The sequence below is a fragment of the Gallus gallus genome, chromosome 6, assembly GCF_016699485.2.
Source record: "Gallus gallus isolate bGalGal1 chromosome 6, bGalGal1.mat.broiler.GRCg7b, whole genome shotgun sequence".
In the NCBI taxonomy this organism is placed as follows: domain Eukaryota; kingdom Metazoa; phylum Chordata; class Aves; order Galliformes; family Phasianidae; genus Gallus; species Gallus gallus.
Window position 1 is genome coordinate 27,244,873 of NC_052537.1, and position 17,236 is coordinate 27,262,108.

General features: G+C 40.4%; 1 long non-coding RNA gene across 4 annotated transcripts in view; it reads right to left on the bottom strand.

Moving 5' to 3' along the window:
* Positions 1-17,236, bottom strand: part of LOC101749898 — a 94,664-nt gene that overhangs the window by 62,121 nt on the left and 15,307 nt on the right. For all 4 annotated transcript variants that reach the window (XR_005860985.1, XR_005860978.1, XR_005860974.1 and 1 more), the window contains exons 8-9: positions 2,936-3,114; positions 1,135-2,815 (exon numbers count right to left, since the gene is read on the bottom strand). This is a non-coding gene — a long non-coding RNA (uncharacterized LOC101749898). The remainder of the gene's footprint in view (positions 1-1,134; positions 2,816-2,935; positions 3,115-17,236) is intronic.

A 17,236-nucleotide genomic window follows, 5' to 3' on the forward strand; every position in this document is an offset into this window, starting at 1 on the left:
TGCTGTTTTGGCCTTGTTTTCAAAGCAGCAATGGGTATACACATTTCAAAGCTGTTAGTGAATGCTGTCCTTGTAAGTCTAAGGTATCTGGCTTATTATAGTTGTGTGGATTTTGAAGGAAATCGTGGGAGACCACCATTAGCTCACGAAGGCTTTGGAAAGCCCACAAGAATTTGGTGATTCTGTGGTATATGAGCAGCAATGCTCAAGGAGGATGGATTTGGTTGCTCAAGTTTTTAACAAGAAACGGGTTCTCCAAACAGAATCAAAAGCTATTGAACAAGTACAAAAGGTTGTAAAAGGGCAGTGATCCTTCCACTTAATACCAGGTCAGTGTACATAACTGAACATAAGAAAACCCTGCTTTGTCAGAAGGTGATATTAACATGTACCATGACCAAGCATTATCTTCCTCAATTTACTTGATGCTTTATAACAGAAGCAGATGTGGCAGATGTCTCTGTTGCTGTGTTCCTTCAGCTCTGAAAGAAGCAGAAAGTTTCACAGCTGCATCAAAGATCTTTCCATCCCTAGTTTATACTGAGTCAAGTTAATCTCCTTACTGCTGAAATTCAAGAAGTTAAAAAAATACAGAATGACCAAGCATATGTTTTCACTTATCCCCCTTCCTGGAAAATAAATTGGTCAGATGAATTTCTGGGGTGAAATAAATAGAAAGTATATTTTGAACATACAGATCTTCCCGTGAATTCTTTATGGGAAATTGAACTTTTTCCATAGAGAAGTTGCTTGCTTAGTAAAGGTCTTGTTTATAGATTGTAAAATACACATGCAAACATAATAATCTCTGAGTTGTATTTTCAAACTTTGATCCATTTTCAGCATGGGAAAAAAGAATGTGTGAAAGGTTTTGATTAGTGTTAGAATCCTCTTAATTCTGAAAGCATGGAGAAGTATTGTCACTGTTTCTTTTCATTCACTTTGCATTAAATCTCAGCAGTAGCATATTTCTATTATTTTTTCTGAAGGATTGGACACTAGTGTTAATTTGTAGCCACCATTCTGTTGCATATATTGCACATTAACACTTCCATGATTCTAATTCAATATTATACGATCTGTAAATATCTTCTGAGACTGATAGACCAGAAGCTGAAGAAAACTGATGATCACCTGTATAAACAAGGTAGAAGAAAGTTGAGTTGAAAACATCCTGGTCATGCCAGAAACTGTTTTCTTAAGAAAAACATTTTGAGATATTTTTTTACTACTCTGGGAACACAAAGCTTTTTGATTTTCCTCACATCTTCCTCTTGCATTAGGGCTGCTATTTTTTCTGTATCTTCTCAAAAGCAGAAAGTGATGCTGAAAGAGTCCATAAATCACATACCTGAGAAACCAACATGCATGTATAAAAAGAATTATGAAAAATTCGGGGTTTTTTTTGTATTATCTGGAGCAGACATCCAGGATGGACTACATCCAGAGCTCCCCAGATTAACATTATAGTTCAAGAAAGGTTTGGGAAAGATAATTCTGCAAGAGACAATAAATAAGTATTGAGTACAGTCATTTAAGTAGTTTATGTTTCAACCAGTACAGAAAGTCACTACTGAGAAAGAAATCATTACCTAAACTCAGGACCAGAATTCAGAAATAGGAATGATTTAAGTTCAATGCCACAAGTGTAAGCCTGCAAAGAACCAACTGACTTGTTTGATTTGTCTACTAGTTGACAAGTATTCACATAAGAAAACGTGGGTTGCTGCGCACCTCCTTTCTTGTGGATGTGCATCTCTCAGTGAATGGATACTAAGTGATTGAAAGTGAGATTTATATTATCTCCTTGTGCAAATATAAAGTTCTCCTGCTGTTTTTCTACCTTTCCCACTTACAGCAGAAAAATGCTGCTGATGATTTTTTGGGCTGCTCCTTTTGACTGAACTGGAAGAAAATGTAGGAAGTAAGTGTACTGGCAACTCAGCTTTTCTGATATGTTTGGGAGAGATTGGCTAGAAGTGTTCATAAGACATTAAGATTACATGCAGAGTAAGCATGTAAGCCTTGTTTTGCTAAGAAGGTGAGCTGAAAACAGCCCTAATCTCCACAACCGGCTTTAGCTGGTGTCTTTATTTGCTGTCACAGAATAGGAAAAAGGGAAAGAATGGAGTGGACAGGCTGTATCTATCACTTGATAAAGAGATATGAAGAAGACTGCAGAATTCATATAGTTCCCGTACCACAGTGGTTTCCTAGTGACAGTTCCTTCCACAGATTGGAAAAAATCAGCAACAACAATAAAAACCCCAAAGCAAACCAGATATATCTTAGTATCCTAAATGCTCTCACTGAAATACTGAGGGGATTCTTAGTAGTCTGATGAAAATTGGAGAGCCCTGTGCCAGGGACCAACATCAGCAACCAAGCAGTGATGTGAAAAAGCAGAGTTGATCTGGTGCAATGGGCAACTCTCCCCTCTTCCAGTAAAATCTGTTTATGCATCAAAAGAAAAGGCCACAGGGTGCCTCCGGTGACTTTTCAGTTGGCTCCTAGTGAATGTCGCACAGTTTCATCTTCTGAATGACAGTACAGATCACCACTGTGCCAGGCACCATGCCCATGTTTGCCTGTTGGCTGTGGAATTAACATGATCAGAGCCCAAGGCGACAGAATGATTTAATTCCCAGTCCTTGTGACAGAAGACAAAGATCAGCCCTTTCCAACCCATTCCACAAAATGAAATCAATTGAATCAATAGGTATCAAAGGATACTCCTTCAGACAGCAATCACACGACCAGTTTGCTTTCACAGCTTGCAGACGGAGTTTCTCTCCTCAAAAATGATGGAGGATTGCTGAAATTCAAAACAACAGCACTTTTGGTGGCTGCTGTGGTATTCAACTGCCATAGTGTCTGAATAATGCATGCAGGAAAGCACAGTGAGAAAGCCAAAGCAATTGAAAGTTACACATACCACTTCATGCTCCTCTACTGCTGTAGGAAGTACACAGCTTCTCCAGCCACTTTATAATGTCAGCTTACTCTTTTATAACTTTGTGTATCACAGATGGCATCACCCCTTGTTCACTGACTTCTCTGCTTCTGGTTATTTTAGCTGCTCTGTGTGTACTGCACCAAGTGGCTCATATGATCCTAAAAGCACAATGGCAACTTCAGTTTTGTAATCCTGTTGTCTGTGACTGAGATTTGTCCTGTTAGTAGGCTGGCAGGTAATAAGAAAACCACTGTTCCAGATAGAGAGAAAAAACAAAAACAACTACAATCAAAACTAAAATAAACTTTCAAATTCCAGCATGCAGGTGGCATTAGTTGTCTGTACACATCTTGGGGAATCCTGATGTTCCATCACTGAGAGATCGGAGACAACAGCAGAGCCCACTGTACGGACATATCCTGTGTATGAAAAAGTAATAAAAGTAACACTGAGCAGATGCAGGTCTCTATTAAGTGTTTCCCTAAATCTGGGATCATTCAGAGCTTACTCAAGCATTACTTGTGACAGCCACAAAACTCAGATCCAGGACTCGAGCATTAAACTGTTTAGACCCAGGTTTCCACTGTCACTAATGTAGAAATGTACTTTTCTGCTCTGGTTTCCCTCTTGTGCTTTCTAATTTCTTATGGTGTTTATGAAATGACTCCTGCTCATACAAAAAGTGTGACTGGTTTTGTTTATCCTACTTATTATATGAGAACAATTTGCAGGCTGTCATTTCATTATTAAATTTAAAAGCAAAGCAAACAACAGAACACTGCAAAACTGGATGTTCCCAAATGAAAGCAAACCCATTTCTACCTTATGCATTTAACCAAAACTCAGCATAACTGACTGCAAGCAAAGCTTGTACCATCAAATACCAAAATTAGGAAATGGCTTCTCCCTGCTGCCATCAAGATCTCCTTTCAAAGTTAGATCTACCTTGTCTACCTTCCAAAGATTGTGAGGAAATTTATGATTCAGCAATGAAATCTTAATTGCTTCCTCTTTATGTTGATCTGTTTTCCTGGAAATACAATTAATTCCCTATGCTGAACCTTTAAGAATGAAACAAATTATAGCCCCCGTTCACTCTGGCAATGCAATCACTTTTAATCAGTGCATAATTAGGATTTAAACAGTATCAACCTGTCCTTGTTGTAAGAAGGTAACTGCGCTTAAACTTCAATTACTCCTAAATTTAAAAATCAATTGCAAATAAAATGTCCTGCTGCTGATGCTAAAGAGATTAGAAAGACCAGAATACATTCACACGAGAAGCTACTCATGTCAACACAATTGCAACAAGCAGCTGCCATAATGGAGGCAATTCTGCTGTAATGCAATATTAAGGCCTTTATCTAATCAAAGGCTGAGGGCTAAGGCTGTCAAAAATACAAGACACCTCAAAAGGCAGATTGTTATTGTTTTGTATGTGACTTTAACCTCTGCAGGACAAATGAGCCATTTTGCTTTAAGAAATTAATTGTAGTTTGAATGCTTGAAAATCCATTCTTTTACCTCAAAGTCTGCCTATAATGACAGGACAGAGCAATTGAAAAGCAGCTGTCAGTTATGATGGCTCCAAAGTTTGAAATAACAAGCGCTTTCTATATAAGTTTATCACGGTGTTTTCGAGAGGTGTCAAGGCAGAGAGTGAGATTCCCGCATGCCAAACATAGCACAAGCACATGGTGATCTGGTGGTTTTGCAAGGCAGACAACTGGGAGGACCAATGGACAAAGCCTGGGATTGAATTCAGATTTCCAGGCCTCAATTTTAGATGCCCCCCCCCCCCGCCAAGTGTGTGGGGCGATGGGCTCATGACTGTGCAGTACGAGACTGAAGAATCAAAGCTGTTGGAGGGAGGTGGAGGGAATTGCATTCCTTGTGGGACTGACCCCGAGCAGGACTGCAGCACAGAAGTATTCAGCAACAGATCTGGACTGAAAACCTGCACCGCCCTTTACATGGAAGGCAAGACCATGAGACCTTCCTGTCCTAGGCAACAGAATACCTAAGGAGGACTTAAAATGCATATTTTAATTCTTGGATGGAAACTGCACCCCTTCAAGAAAAAAAAAAAAAGAAAGAAAATTTCATCATGACCAATTACAGTACCGTTATTTTTAAAAGGCTGCTTCCAGATTCTCTGTCTGGGGACTTGACTTTCATGTCACCATGATAGAAATTTGTAGTGAGAAACTAGACAAGGAACTAGACTAGGAACTAAATATAGCGTAGACTATAATAAAAGCATGGCAAACCCGGCATGGGATTTACCCGTCTCTTCAGCCACTCAGGGTGGATGACAGGACTTGTTTTCTGTTCAGGGCATAACTTTGACTTATGTCCTTCTCAGAAGCCTCTTCATTTTCTTTGGAAAATGAAGGAAATGGCACATGGCAGCTACATCAAGACCAGTCAGCACAGCAATGCTGTGGCAGCTCAAGAAAAATCTTGTTTTAGTGAGTATGGCCCAGGATACCTCAGTGCTCTGATGTTCCCAAGTGGACCTCTCTCCACCTCAAGTACCTTTTTTGCAACTTCCTGTTTATTCATTGATAAATGTATAAACTCCAGTATATTTTCAACTTTCTTTTTCTTTCTCTTTTCTCTTTCTTTTCTTTTTATTTTCGAAGCAGACAGCAGCAATACTCTGCCAGAGCTAATGGAGTGTGTTGATGGAGGAAGCAAACCGCTGGGGGAAATTCTCAGAATACCTCTAATGGTCCCAGGAATAGAGATGAACTACTGGGGCTGAGTCTTAGGACAGGCTGCCCAAAATGCCTCTGGGAACAAAGGAAACTCATCCCCTTCCTCATCTCCACACACTCACAGCTGTCTGGACTCCCTGACATACACCCTGGTGTCTGCCGTCAGTTTTTATTCATCTTTCACTGAGGCACATCTCCCACCGAGGGACCATTACCTCTGCGCTCAGTTCTTTCACTGAAAGACCCAAAATGAAGCATAGCCTGACATCCTACAGTGTGTGAAAGTGAAATAAAAATGTTATTTGCTTTGTTCCTATGTGACACAATTGTAAAAAAGTCCTTATCCCTCCCTATAGTTTGGTCATTCTAATGTGATTGAGTACCACTCAGTACCGATTATGTATTACAGGCTGCAGCCTACTGGGCCAGAAACTATCTAGAAAGACATGAAAAAAGGCCTCAAAATAATTCAGGCCAGGTTTTCTACTTTGTCTTTCTTAATCTTTGTGCGATTTCTTTCTTCTTAAGCTTATCAAAGGCAAGAAATATAAATCTACCTTAGAAACCAGACAGGTAAGTTCAAATCTACACAGCTCAGCAAAGATGTGTTAATTGCATCCTGGTTCTGTAATAAAGAGGAATCTTTACATGTATTCAGGAGTCTGTGGCACCAAACCTAAGGGTTTGCAGAATGGGTTCGGTGCTTTAGTGAAGACAGAATGTATCTGCAGCTGTGCATTACAGGTTGAGGGGAAGACTGCGTGGAAACATATCCAAACAGCGTCTTGAAGCTGAGATGCAAGAAGCCTCCTCAATTGAATGCCAGTCATTACTGACTCAAAAGTTTAGGTAACAATGAGAAAGAGGAAACACTTCATGCTAGCTGAGGTAAAATTGCAGGCAGGGGAGGAGCAGTAGGGTTATTTGATCACCCACCAGACTTGTAACAGCAGAGCATAATGATCTTCGGATTACATAGCTGACCACTTACCACACAGCTTGCTCTGCCTGGGAGCAGTGCCAGACTGGATGTTGTTTTCATGAGGATTCCCATTCTCAGATATATTCGTTCTTCTTTGCAGCTGAATAGCTAACACTATGCCTTTTGCCATAAGATATTTTTTTCTGGCAAATGCAATCACCTGACTTTTTATATCTGCTTTGCAATTTGACATACACACTCATTAAAAAAAAAAATAATGTCATCACTGAACTTCCCCATGCTGTCTAATCAGACAGATCCTAGCTCTTAGTGCTAATGTGATCAGAAGCCTTCTGCAGGACTGAAAGTCATCCTTTGTGTTTTTAGGATACCCAGCAAGGTGGCAGTTGATCGAGGTCAATGATTCTTAACACGTCTGACATGGAAACAGTGGCATTATTAGGAAATGAAAAAGGCTCTCCACGTGGGAACCATGAAAATAGCTCTGCACATCACTGGCAAAAAACCTGGGTAACAACAGAGCTCTTTGAACACTGACAGCATTTAAAAAACAAAGCAAAACAAAACAAAGCACACACATACACATTCTGATCCCAAATTGGTGTGGAAAAAGAAGTGATTTTACATACTTCTGACTATTAAAGGTACTGAAATATTGCCATTCTTATCGGTATAGCTGTGGTGTTGGTTTAACATGGAAGGCACATGGTGAAAATATGAGACTGGAAGACATCAGACATTCCTGTCAAGATTATCATCTGTGGCACTGTTCCTCTTTAAGATACCAGTTCTGTGTATTTTGGATTTAGTGAAAAACCTTAAGGGCATACTTTATTTGGGCATTCTGAGAGAATTTGGTTCACAAGGGAAAGCGGACATAAAAGTGTTTCTTTGCAATTTCTACTGAAGCTATTAGATAAGCTTGAATTCACTTCATCAGGCCTTGCCTAAGTTTTCTGTCCAATTCCACTGTTTTCTTCCTGTGGCTCTGACACACAGAATCTCAACTCATCACACAGAGAATGCGATGATTATTTATTAATGATATTTCATGATAGTTGAATTGCTCTTCCTGGCTCCCCCCGTTCAAAAGTGTTTGAATTTTCTGATAACTCTTGAAAAGTGCTATTTCTTCTCTCAGTTTCTAGGGGTAGCTCTGGCTGTTTTCTCATTAGTCTCACAGCAAGAAATAAATGAAACAGGTGACTGGTAGTGAGATTTCAGTTCTGATGGGATTTCTGCTACACAGTGAGCTGTAGCTGCAACGTTAAGTATGTGCGTTTAGGTGAGAAAATATGAAATACATTGAATAACAAGAGTCAGCTGACTTCAGTGGTGAAAGGCATGACTCAGTTATGGCCCTATATAAAGCAACAGGGTACATGTTTTAGTGGATTTGTCTTTTGTTCCTAGCATCCTTTAAGGGGTTTGGATCTTACAGTCTTGTGATATCCTATCACCAGTCTTTTCCACAGCATGCCCTCACAACTTCTAATAACAAGGGCATACAAACTTAAAAGGCCAAATCTAATTCTCTTGCATTTAATACAACTTTTGCTATTATCTCTAGGGGAAAATGGATTAGAAAATGGAATCAAACAGATGTCATGTTCATACAGAAATTAGAAGCTTCCTTACCACTATGGTTTTTGGTCAGATCTGAAGTTGCTTTGGAGATGCAGAGCACTGTACAAACATGCTAGATGTAAACAGATTATTTCACAAAGGTTTTCTTCATAATTGCATTGAAATTACTGGCAGTGTTTTTAGCAGCCATTCTGGTTCTGCTGCTGCTTTGAGAAATCTATAAGAAAGCATAGAGCCTCAGATAGCATGGTAGGAACTCTTGATAAAAATCAAGATCTGAGGCTTTGTTCTATGTCTACAAGGATAACAGTGGCATTAGAGGTTATTATTATATGCCATTAAAAAAGCCAAAATGTCCTTCTTATAGATATTAATGATAAATTGTTACTAACACACTAGGAGAGCCTAAATTGAGCATATCTAATGTGAGCAATAAAAAGATGGGAATGCATCCAAGAACGTTCAGCAAAGAATCTGTCCTTAAATACTGAAAGACATCATCATACTTTCGGAAATTAAGACAATTAACAGTCAAGTAAGCTATCTGAATCCAGGCTGTCTTAGCACTAACAACTTGGGATATTTTCTTCTCCACAGTATTAATATTTGTATGCATGTTTAAATATTTGCTTTTTTTTTTCATTTTAGCTGAAAAAATAACACTTGGAGTAACTATTTATTATTTATTATTTTTGGCCTGGATATTTATTCCGTTTATACTCTACTATGTTCAGTGGCACTATGTGAAGTCTTTGGATATATTTCGTTATTTGCTTGAATAGCACAACTGTATTTATCTCAACAACTGAAAATGAGTTTCTCTCCTGCCAGTAATGTACTTGAACCATTTTAATTGAGGTGGAATACTGGGAGACAGCAAGATCCGATTCTTTATTTTAAGTATATTTATGTTAATGACATTTCCTCATTTTCAACAGAGCTACTCATTCTTTACTCTACTTTAAATGAGAATCAGGCCTTAAGTGTGACTGAATCCTGAATCTGTTGCAAGAGAAAGAGCTGTTGCTGAGAAAGATCTGTTGCAAAAGAAAGGTTCAGCATCACAAAGCTGAAATTCACTCTTCACAGAAACACAGCCTTTGAAAGGGGATTTCCTAACAAGCTTTTCCATTGCTCCATTGATACTGGATTTCACAGATACAAAGTTTAGAAGAAATCACTGTGAGTTTTGAGTATGATCTAAAGCAGTTCTCTCACATCTGGAGAAAAATCCAGAACTGAAAGTTCAAAACAGAAGTTCCAGCTACTGCCTCAGAGATTCCCATACCTACAGGTTGCTGATAGGGTTTTTAAGCCCTACAGGAATTTGGGCTCATCGCCTTGTGGCTTTGCCCACATTGTGCATTGTCCAAATTTAGTTATCCTGAAAGCACAGGTCAAACTGGAAAACAGTTGTAAACGAAGACCTTTCTTTGCCCTTCTGCAGGGAAGGCTGAATGGCTGCGGTGCACTACAAGCTCTCTGTACTTACTGTTCATTCTGTTCTTTTCTCTCACTTCAAAGAATCATCTGAATTCAGAACTGAGTGGAAAAATGGCCTCAGACTGGAACATCTTGTAAACCCCTGCTGAAACACTGTGCTGAACACTCCGGTTAAGGATGCCCATGCCCAATGCACTGAGCACTAGTAAATAGGCAATTAAGGTTCCCAGTGAAGGCCTGCAAACAGTATAATGCTACTGTACCTTTTATTACATTGATCAAATGCAATCAGGCTGCTACAGTAACAGGAGAAACAAAGATCTATCCAGTTTGTCGAAATAAGGTCTTTCATGGTATAATAGATATTAATTATGGTGTGTTCATTAAATTAGTCACTTCTAATTAAGATGACATACAAGGAGTGTATTTTATGTTCAGCTATTGTCTAGGCTAGGAAATGTACCAAGCAAAGGGAAACAATTTGTTCCTTAACCAGCACAAACTGATACAGCCATACTGAAAATCAGTGGTTCTTTGCAAACTTACCACAGGGGAGACTCTTGCCATTCAAATGCAGATTTCCTTATCTGCAATCTCATGCACCAGGAATCTGTCACAAAAAATGTCTATGGCAGTGGAATTTGCATAAGGTTTTCTTGCTGCTAATGGGAATCTTGGGTGCACAAACAGTTGTCATTAGTGCCAGAAAGTGCACGCTGAGCTGCACGAATAGAGGTGGTGTTCTCTGGGAATGTGACGGGTTGTCCCAAAGGGGTCTGGGCTGCCAGCTGCTTTTTCTCCTGGATTTCTATCACAGGAAGGCAACTTTTATGGTATTTGAGGGGTAAAAAGGATGCCCCTTAAAAGTGCTACTAGCAAGGATAACAATAGTGTCCATGTATATTTGTCCTTTGAGAACTCTCTCGGAAGCTAGGAATCGTTGTTCCTCCTACAGGTCCCCACAGCAGAAATGCAGAGATCATTACACATCATTTACCAGTCTTCTGAGTATGTGCTAATACAACACCATGTGGTTTGGTGAGTGCAGGACCCACAGGGTCCTCCCAGAGCAGCAACTTGTTTCCCCATGTGGGCAGAGAGGGGACAAGGTCTTCTGAGGAGCCTCACAAGAGTGCCCCAAGTCCATGACTGTAAAACCTCCCTTTGTTCAGGCAATTCTGATTTTCACTGTTGCTTTCATTGCTTCTCCTTCAGTGGCCTTTCTGCCCATCGTGCCCCAGATCGAGACCTTGCAATACTAAGAACAAATAAAAGCCAGGACACCAAGATTTTGTCCGCATGTGAGCTATGACCTTGCTGGACAAAACACAACTTCTATGTATTCCCATTTATCTTCAATAATTTGAATCTTCAAATAACTCCTATTTGATTGTAAGGACCGACGGATGGCTGCATTTTCTGCACTATGATCTTCTCTTTTTGTTTTAAGTACAAACGGACTCCTACTGCTTAGAATTTCAGGATACTTCTCTGACATAAATAAATAGTGGTGTCAGTCTATATACAGATTTAGGCTGAATTGTCAATTCCTCGGTATAGTCCCACACAGTATGAAATGGTATAAAAACTGGTGTCATTATGACAAAAACAGTACTTAGCAGATATGTTTCTGAAATGAAAATGTCAGCACTTTTCAGTTTCTTCATTTTCAGTGAATCAGCTAATCAGTGCTGGCAAATAAAATAATCACACAGTAGCTAGACTAATATAATTTAAGCATCTTCGAAGAGAAGATGCTGGAAGGGAGCTAATCAGCTACTAACTGCTCCACAGTTCAACTAAATGTGTTCTGTATAAAGACTTGCAAATTGATTTGAAATGCAAGGGGATTATAACAGAAATACTGTCAAAACCTTGTCAGCAGAAAACTGTAGCTCCAGAGAACTGGCTGCAGCCTGACAGTGAGACACCTGGTAGATGTGACAAGACTGCAAGGTGTCTATAAGCCTGAGACTTGCGAGCAATGAACCAATGTAAGTTTAACAAGTGCTACTGTGAGCCTGCTGTGAGGAACATGGCAGGGAAGATCATACCTTCAAATTACAAGTCGCCCTGTGTACTTACATAAGGTGAAAGATACGGTGTTTATTTCATCCTCCATCTCTGATATGTCTTTGGTTAAATGCATAAATATTGCAAAGAAAAAGCTGATGTGATGCCTCTCTCCCTATAATTCTCAACTTTTCACTGAGGCGCTGAGGTGTGTGAAAGTCAAGGAGAGTTTTACAAGTCCATTCTTTCAGGTGAACATAGGAGCTGAGAGGGCAAACAACAGAGGGAAGGTCAGCAAACTGGAGAAATAGATAAAAAGTAAGTTCAGCAGCCAGCTGAATGAAATGACTGTATCTTCTGTACCATCAGCTAAAACTCTAAAGCTTCTTGTTTATGCTAGCACAAGTCCCTGAAATGATTATGAGAAAGTCTTTGTTCAGCTATATGCCCTAACACATCTATTTTCCGATGGGATTTCTGCTGCAGTAGTGAACTTTGCTATGGGTGAAGCTGAATTACCACCTGCACATGCATCATTACCAAGAGCCTAACAAATCACCCTCCTAAACTGATAGACCCTTCAAGTAAGTTATGGTCTCTCTGCCCTGACGAATGTTTTAAGATAGTGCTTGTAAAGCACATAAGTAAAACATACTTAATTATATTACACATGGTGAAAATCAATTTTCATTCGAGCAATTTTGCGTCATCCTGTTATCCCATTATTAATGATTCTGACAAATACCTTTTTTTTTTTTTTTTTCAGAATATACAAGAAATCTTATTAGCACAGTTGCTCATCCCTCCACACATCTTGCTAGTGATAAAAGACAAAACTGTCAGGAAAAGACAATCTGAACCCCTTGTATCAATGCTTCAAATCTCACATCTTAAATGAAGATTTTTCACCTTAGGCAAATCTCAAGAAAGGAATTGGTGCAGTCAGTTTCACTCAGCTGAGGATGATAAGAGACAGTGTATATTTCCACATAATCTGAGAAAAATGAATCTCATTATTTTTGGTGATGTAGCAAAGAAGTAATGACCCTATGGGATCTTATTACATGGCTGAAAAGTGAATTAGCTTTGGCATAACCATCTCGAGTGAATTACTCTAATGATCTGCTTCCTAACTCTTATGGGTGATCTCATAACAATGCTCTCAATCTGGGAGTATGCAGGAGAGCATAAATTGGTTTTGTTTTTCAAACTCCTACTTCGTTTTCAAAGCAAATCCCTGAGGCACTTTGCCATAACTATTGCTAAGGGAAGCAGCCATTGCTTTGGGTGATGATGACACATCTTCTGCGACAGTGATAAAACTAGGTCAAAGAAGATGCACTCCTATATCACGACACAGACACAAAACTGAAGGTGGCCCTGATAGAAGGAGCAGGAGCTATTTTCTTCTTCTAACTAGTTAACTTGGTTTACCAGACAGGCTGAAGGAGTTACAAAAATAGATGTTTATTAGAATCTTAATTAACACTATTTAGGATTTTTCAGTCCTCGGTGGTCAGAATGGAATGTAATGCATAATTAACTAATTAACTCATTTCTGCACTGCCTTGGGGTACATGAAGATGCCTGTAATGAGGCTGACTCACCCAGGGTCAGTGAGTTGCCGCCTAGCAGTCAGGCACTGGCACAGGTTGTCCAGAGAGGTGCCTCATCCCTGGAGACACACAAGGTCAGGCTGGATGGGGCTCTGGTTCAATGCAGGGGAGTGGGACCAGATAGCCTTTAAAAGTCTCTTTCAACTCAAATGATTTTATGATTCCATTCTCTGAACTTCTTGCAGATTGGTTCCATGCCTCCACGTCCTGGAGTCTCAACGGTACTTGCTAAGTTTGCGTAATGCTAATCAAGGCTATGACTGGAAAAAGAAATACCAGCATTTCTGCTATGCACTCTAATTACTGTACCTTATGATGTGGGTAAATACGCAGTTGCAACACCGGAGTTATAATTAAGCATGAGCAGGACTGATAAGTTTGCTTTAAGCCGGTGACTGCTGACATGTTGCACACATGCCCCTGACCATGCTCACCCTGTCTCTGCAGCTCTCCCTCTACGGGGTCTCGTTGCTTTAAACTGTTGCTTGTTACAGAACCGTTGGTGAAGACGAGGCTCCCCCTGGAGGTTAATTTTCTGGCACCTGTGAAAAGACCAGCTGTTGGGCGACAGCCTGACAGGTTTTTAAAACAGCCCGACGCTAAAGGGCAGAGACAGTGTGTCTGACAGCCGTAGCAGCAGCAGCTTTGCCAGGCAGCCCGTGCAGCAGAAGGGTTGTGAGGTACTACAGCACCATATGCTGGCTGCCACAAAAACTCTGCAAGGAGGGATGAAATCCCAAACTGAACATGATGAAAAGGTGGATGAAATAGTGCCACTGTGCCCCTAGCTCCCATCCTCTGCACAGCCTTAGAAAGGGCGGAAGAGATGTTTGTCGTTCAGCTGTAGTTAACACATCATTTGCTGGCTACAAACAAAGCAATTATTATCATTCTAATCAAGGAAAAACTAGAGCAAAGAGTGAGAAAATGGAGCAACCAAAAGGAGCCCATGGCTCAGCTACACAGAACCTGTTCTTCTGCACCCTGGGATTCCCTCATCTACCACGCAACAAAATGATATAACACATCAAAACACTCCCTTAGGGCTGAAATTTTAACAAAAGAAGGCATTTGAAGAAACAGTGCCATTGGGTTCCAGGTCTGCATGGTGCTGAACTCACCGCTGGGCAGTATGGAACTTGGTCCTTGTGCCTTAGGACCTCCCTGTGGGTAACCACATGCCCACCAGCGTGCACCTCCTGAGAGCCAGGCTGTGATGCTGCAGTGTCCAGCACTCATCCTGATGTGTTTCATTAGCCCTCCAGCTCCTCTTGCCAGAGCCACAGTGTCAGCCCCACACAGCACGATGCTGCCTAGTGCTGTTCCACTACTGAACAAGGATAAATGCACCTAATAGTACTTGGACTAAAAGTTCACCTAGCTTGGGATCTTGCCTGTCACACAGGCCTGATAAAGATGCCTATGGAAGTATATTATCACTGGGTAAACCTACTAATCATATTTTCCTCTTCACCAATTCAGTGGCTCCTGTTCTCAAGATGCCAATTCTCACTGTGAATTGTCATGTAGAGAAACCTGTGGGTCAGTTAAAGTACTGCCAATGAACAACTCAGCAATGCTCTACTGACCCAAAGCATTTGACTACAATGTCATGTTTATGAAATTAATCCTTGTACAGATGGATTTACTGAAGCTGAGATGGCTCAGGTCAGTCCCTTGAACAGAGCTGTAAGGATTTGCCATGATAATAACCACAGCAGCTGCAACAACAACACAAAGGGAAGGCAAAACTGGCATGGAAATGGTTGTTGAATTGCTCACTGCAGGTGTATGCACACCTCCTGTTTTTATGGGTGGGAAGAAGAGCCGATAGCCAACTGGTTGAAAAGACAGACAATAAGAAGCAGTAATGTGCACTATCTGAGCAGCCCAGGTTTGAAATGCTGGCATTTTTCACAGCACCCTGCTTACCTGCATGGGAAGAATAACATTGGAAGCAGTCATTTGAAATAGCAAGGAGCAGCTTTTGCACTGTAGGCCTGGATAAATCTCAAGCCATTTATTACAGCAGCAAATGCAACCAGAGCTGTGACTGATCTTTAGCAATAAAATCTGATTTTGCTTTTGGTCAGTCTCCTTGCTCCTGGAACATTTCCAACAGGGTCTTCTTCTTGATGAAAACAGTGAGACACTACACTGACATAAATTCACTGAAGCAGATTCTGCTAACAAGAATGAAACATCATTTTGGCTCTACAGAGGGTGGAAAATCATGTGGCAGAGTCTTTTGCCTGAAGTATATGTTTATCTTCCTTGATAATGATACCTTTGGCAGGTACTGTAAAGTACAATATGTTGTTCATGGCTGTCATGCTGCCTTGCAGGGGAGGGCAGTTGAGTTTTTTCAGGGCTCAGACTCACTGAATGTATTTGGCAAGAGTTTTTCTGTCAGGACACCTGGCCTAAAGTTATGGCTTGGATCTTTGTTTTTGCTTATGCAGAGCTGGGAGGGAAATGGGTTGGAGAGGGGGTGGCTTAGAGGGGATTTATGCAATGTCTTCAACTACCTGAAGGTGGGTAACAGTGAAAACAAGCAGTGGGATGGAGAACAAGGAAGAGCTGAAAGGTACACTGGGACAAGCTGAGCCCTGGATCCAGAGCCCTACAGAAACTCAGCCATGCAGACTTTGAAAACCCAAGTGAGCAGCTTGATGACAACTTTTTTGAAAGGATAATAAGTGAAAGAGATGAATGTAGCCCCACATACAAAGAAAGGTTAAGAAGCAGCATACTTAGTAGTGATAATTCGTTAAAACTGTAAGTATTCTTGTGAGATACAGTGTGAAGAAATCAGTAAGTTTTCAATTCCTCTTTTGTTAGGAAATATTCTGTTTCTCTGCTATCACATTTTCACATCCTATGCACCCTGACATGCAACAAGGGACAATATTTACTAAGGAAGAAAATCTGTGCAAGCGAGGCTTCTCTGCTTGGTGGCTTCACGACATTCTGAATTCTGATCAAGACCAATAAATGTTAACCAGAGTTTGGTAATTTCCCCCTAAACAAAATGGAACACCTTTGTTTCTACAAAGTTCTCTACAAGGATTTTATTAGAAGAAAAAAATCTAAAGCTCTTTTCCTTATGAATAGTTTTAGATCTGAGTATTTCTGATATTTTTCAACTCTAATTGGGCCAGCCTGCTTATTGGGCCATATTCCCAAAGAGTGAGAATTCATTCCAAGCACAGAAGCAGGAACAGAGTTTTTGCTGCTTCTTTTGTAACTGCACTAAACAGTTTCAAGAAAACATCTTGTTATTTAGCATGCATCTGATACCACCACTTATTATGGTGACTCAGTAGGAGATAAAGACTGTTTCAAAAACCTAGGCCATCTTTTTCAGCAGAGCAACCTACACGCAAGAGGAGCAACTAAATAAGCTGTGCACCGATTTCAAAGAAGTAAGTCAGCAAGACTGACGTTTTAGGAGTCATCCACTTCTGTCTCATTAAGTTGACTCAAAGTGTGACACGACTGTTCATCTTTTCTCTCATCTATCTCTGAATAGCTCTATCACTTCCATTCCAATTGAAGCCCCTCTTTAGTTTTTCTAGCTCTTGAGCTGGTCATTTTCCTCCTACATTTCTCCATTTAGTTATTCTTGTCTATCATCCGGGGATTACTTTCTCTTGTTCCAGCAATGGGGGCTGTAGGATAGAAGCAGGCTGGAGCTGACACCTTGCTTTACTGGTGTTTAAAACTGAGCAAACCCTTGGAGTTCTACACACCATAAATAATAAAAATGAAACTACTCTGTGACATTGAAAAGATAGGTGGAAGCACAGATTACACTGCTGAGATAGAGATACAGTTCTTTTAAGGGCAGAAAAGACACTCCTGATCTTCTTTGGCCATATCTCATTACCAGCTGTAGAATAACACAACCATTCAGCTGCACGTTCAGTGCAGCATTGCTGTGGAAGAACTGGCATAT